Source organism: Silene latifolia, chromosome 1 (genome assembly GCF_048544455.1).
Source record: "Silene latifolia isolate original U9 population chromosome 1, ASM4854445v1, whole genome shotgun sequence".
Taxonomy (NCBI): Eukaryota; Viridiplantae; Streptophyta; class Magnoliopsida; order Caryophyllales; family Caryophyllaceae; genus Silene; species Silene latifolia.
In genome coordinates, this window is record NC_133526.1 from 131,157,633 (window position 1) to 131,162,800 (window position 5,168).

At 40.1% G+C, this 5,168-nt stretch overlaps 1 non-coding gene across 1 annotated transcript; it reads right to left on the reverse strand.

Moving 5' to 3' along the window:
- Nucleotides 1-331: 331 nt before the first annotated feature.
- On the reverse strand, nucleotides 332-438 carry LOC141619263 (small nucleolar RNA R71). The gene has a single exon (XR_012531646.1). It is a non-coding gene; the product is annotated as a small nucleolar RNA R71 (small nucleolar RNA).
- Nucleotides 439-5,168: the final 4,730 nt, after the last annotated feature.

Here is a 5,168-nt window from a genome sequence, read left to right on the forward strand (position 1 = left end):
GAGAACCTACCAAATGATACTCCCACACCACAACACTTGACCGGTAATTTCATTGCAAAATCCGCATTTATCCAATTAGTCGAAAGAAGCCAATTTAGGGGGATGCCTAGTGAACACCCTCATTCTCACATGGAGACTTTTTGTGACTATTGTGATGCAATTTCACAAACCGGAGTGACTCAAGACCAAATTCGATGGGTCTTATTTCCTTTTTCTTTGATTCCGCGAAACAATGGTTAAAGAGCCTTGATAAGGCTACTCTTGGTATTGACTCTTGGAAGAAATTGGTACTTGCTTTCTCAAAAAGTTCTACCCTCCGGAAAAGACTAACATGCTAAGAGCCCAAATCACGGGATTCAAACAAAGGGACGAAGAATATTTGTATGAAGCTTGGGAGCGATTTAAAGGAACTTGTCGCTCATGTCCTCATCATGGACTTATCGAGTGGTTCTTAGTACAACAATTTTGGAATGGTCTTTATGAAGACTCCCGAAACATTCTCAACATGGGATCAAATGGTATGTTCACCAAAGTTGACGATAATCAAACATGGAACAAGATTGAGGAAATGGCGGTCCATAACTCACAATATAGTAGACCTCGGAAGGCTACTAGAGGAGGAAAGCATGAAGTGGACTCTATTACTCAATTGGGTGCTCAACTTAGTGCTCATATCATTAATTTTAAGTTTGAGAAGACTATGGCTAAACTTGAAGAAGCCTCCAAATAACCAAAGCAACATGTTAATGTCATGGTGGCATCTTCATCAATTCCAAGTGGAATATGTGAGAATTGTGGAACTTTGGGACATGACCAAAGTGAATGTAGGGGAACAAATGAGCAAGTGAATGCTTTTCAAGCATACAAGAGTGGCACTCCTTATTCCAACTATTATAATGAAAACACCAAATTCCATCCAAATCTCTCATACAAAAGCCAAAATGTTCAAAACCCTCAACCAACATACACCCCATCTCCAATGAGAAACCAAAATCAAAGACCCTTTTACAACCAAAACCAAGGTTACCAAAATCAAACTCCATACACTCAATCAAATGACCAAGGTTTTGATGTTAAAAAGCGGTCCTCCAAATGCAAAAGAAACAACAAGAATTTTTCCCTCAAATGTAAAAGGATAGCCAAGCAAAAGACATCACCATTAACAACATACTAGCTCACACAAAGATGTTGGAGACCCAAATGTCTCAATTAGCATCTTCAAGTTCACAAAGACAAAAAAGGGCAATTACCACCTCAAGGTAATTCCCCAAGACAAGAATCGGTGAGTGCCATCCATTTGAGGAGTGGTACAAGGTATGAAGGGCCGAAGAAGCCCGTTGATGAAGATGTTGTGAATGCTAGTGACAAGGAAAGAGTTGTTGAAAACTCTAAAAAAGAAGAACCCACCATTTAAGAAGTTTCAAAGAAGGATGAAGAGAAGGCCAAAGAAAAGGAGCCTATTGTGATTAGACTTCCATTCTCGAGTCGTCAAGCTAAGCCTAAGTTTGATGACCAACTTGGAAAATTCATGGAGATTGTGATGAATTTAGAAGTCTCGATTCCATTCACGGAATTGATCAATCATGTTCCGGCCTATGCAAAGTATATGAAAGATATTCTTACGAAGAAGAAATCAATCCGGAAGCTTGAGACTATTGCTTTCAATAAACTATGTAGTGTCATTCTTCAAGGAGGTTCACCTCGAAAACTCAAGGATCCGGAAAGTTTCTCCATTCCATGCACTATTGGTGACACTACAATCAACAAAGCTTTATGTGACCTTGGGGCAAGTGTTAGTGTCATGCCATATTCGGTAAGCAAGAGGCTAGGAATGGGAGAACTCAAATGCACCAACATCACGCTTCAAATGGCGGATAGATCAACAAAGACACCTTTAGGGGTATGGGAAGATGTTGTAACACCCCGGTTTATGAAGGAGCCTTTAGCAAGACATTCCCTAATAAACCGGTCTGTTACCATCTCGGTTTCCCGAGGTAGTGAATAACAAATTAAACTCCAAGGCAAAATTATATAATTACTTTAACATAATTACTACAAAACCTCTTTTACGTCAAATTACAAAGAACTAACATAAATAAAAGTGAAAGTCTTCTAGATGATGATCTAGCTACTAAGTCTTCTGATCCAGTGTCTCACGCCCACCAAGCCCCCGTTCTATCTCTTAAACCTGTCAAGTCTGCTCGCCAATAATTGGGTCATCACAGGTGTTCACGAATACACAGGGTCAACCACAAGGTTGAGTAGGGAAAACAATGAAACAAAAAAAAAATGATATGCATGCTCCTCCGTCACCTCCATCTCCATCTCAACTCATATCTCATAACCAGTCTCATAACTCAGAACCCGGAACGCCCAGCCATACCGATCCCCGGTAGACTATATATATCGACCGTAGCCGATCCGCATCTCACCGCTCGCACCGAGGACACCATGGCAAGTCTGCAACCCGCCCGGGCCTTATCACAACATCATCATCACCACACCACATCACCACAACATCCTCCATCTCCAATGCATATGAATGCTCAAAAGAAATTAATGCAACACAATATATATATATATATATATATATATATATATATATATATATATATATATATATATATATATATATATATATATATATATATATATATATATATATATATATATATATATATATCATTGAACTGATAAATCATAAAATCACGCCGGTTACCCGATGTTGTGATATCATACTCAATACGATCAATTCAGTCAATCACCTTCCCGTATATGAATCATAACGTAAATCAACAACCATGAATCAAGTCAACACAATTCAACAACAACGATAATAAGTCAAGTGTATTTCCCTACCTCGATCTTTGAGTCAAATGGTCGGGTGTCCGGTAATATTCCACAACAACTCGCCCTCTGAAAGATAATTAAATGATAAACAATCACTTAACTATTCCCGTTCCCAAAATAGACGTTACTAAAAATAGAATTTCTTAAAATGGAAACTTTCCCGATATAGTAACTTTTCTCTTTTAACAAACCCGACTCGAAACCCGTCTTTAATTAATTAATTAATATTAATTATTATTTTATTTTAAATAACTCGGAACTTAAACCAAAACGATAATTAGAGGATTAAACGAATTATACGATGAAACGAATCAAGCATTTGAACAACTCTAACAATCCCGACTCAAAACCGTCTCTAAACATTTTAAATAACTCGGGAGTTAAATTAATTAACTAAATACGATAAGTTAAATAATAAGGAAAACGAATCAAAATCTACTAAACAACACGCTCCAACCCACGACTTCCAACCCGTTTCCCGACTCCCACGCGCCACCTTACCACCGTGACAACCACCAGCCATGCTCCCCACTTCGCCCCCACCACCAACCACCGACCCCAAGCTGGTCGACTGCCGCTGGCGAGTCGAACCAGGGCCGTCATTTGGCCTGGTTCAACGCCGAGCCTCACCAACCACTCCCTGTTCTCTCCTTACCACCACCGCAACCATTACCTTACCCCTGCCAAACCACCACAGCCCTACTCGCGTCGTCCCCACGAACCCAGGACACGGTGGCACCACCGTCTCGACCTCCCCCTAGTCCACGGTGGCGCCACCCCAAACCTAGCCATTCTAAACCCGTCTGAAAACCCCTGCTTAAACCCCGTTGCTACCCCTGTCGCTGCCGCCTTTCACAGCCACCACCACCGCCTAAAACCACCTCAACAACCACCACCACACTCGACCCTTACCACACTACTCCCTTACCCTGCCAACAACTACCAGCATCCCCTCCCTAAGACACGAAACAACACCCAAAAACCCGACATCAATGCGAAAACAGAGGAGATGGGTTGCTCTTACCTTTTTCTGCCGCCACTACCGCCACCAGGGCCACCCACGGTTGTCGACAAAAGTCCCTAGCTCATCCCTGCTGTGCCGCCAACACCCACGGCCTCTCTCTCTCTCTCTCTCTAAGCGTGAAGATTGAAGTTGGAGCTGATGAAAGGAGGGAGGCGTGAGGGAGGCGTGTTGAGGGAAGGGTTTGGGTAGTGTTTAGGTTATAATTAGGGTTAGGGTTTAGGGTTAATTGGGCTGAACATGTTATTGGGCCCACTTAAATGGGTTAGCTCACATTTCGAATTCCATATAAACCCGTCTCAATTAACTTACGATAGCTTAATGTAATTATCGACTCAACTATTAACCCGAAATAATTAGTAATATAAATGTATAATAATTAATATATAATAATATCCGTTTAATTGATTATATAAAATACGGGGTATTACAGTCTTCCCCCCTTAAAATGAACTTCGTCCCGAAGTTCGCTCCCGTACTCAAACCTCAGAAGGGGTATTGTATATCGTACATACGGACGTCACGCATTTCCTACACCGTTAACACACACTTTTGACACATCAGTTAAACATAACAGACACGGAATGTTATATTCTGCCCTCCTAAAAATAAACTTCGTCCCGAAGTTTAACTCATCTTTACTTAACCCAACTAACTACAACTAATAACTACCTGAGAACACAAATGTATAACAACTAAATATTCATCTGAGAACACCGTCATCTTCCATCTAAATTCCGATCTCCAAACTCAAATAACTCAATACCAGTAGTTTAACTACACTCTCCTTTTACACATCATCCAACTAACAGAAGTAGGAACAAAACATATAGAACTCATTTGCATAGGTACCCCACAACGAAACATCAACTTGATCAAAACTACAATCTACAAACAAGTGCAAATTAAACATTAAGATTTTACAATCCTACCCAACTAAAAACATGGTTACGTCCTCGTAACCTTCATTATTATAACAAAAGTTCTCAAACTACTGCTAACAACTGAAAGAGGATAAAAGATTCACAACTCACGCTCAAGTTAACTAATCCTTACCAAAGACAATCAATATACAAGCTCTCTCGAGGAAGCTACCGTTACCAGTAAAAATCATTAGTAATTATTCACTTCACCAATCATTGTAATCTCACACCTTAGAAACATAGGGGATCAATCAACATAAGAAAAGAATTATGGTCGAAACTTAATAAATCGATTTATGAAAATTTATAACCTAATAGGTCCAGTCTGACTTCCCTTTTCATAATTGTACAGATTTAGGTCAAGACTCAGAATC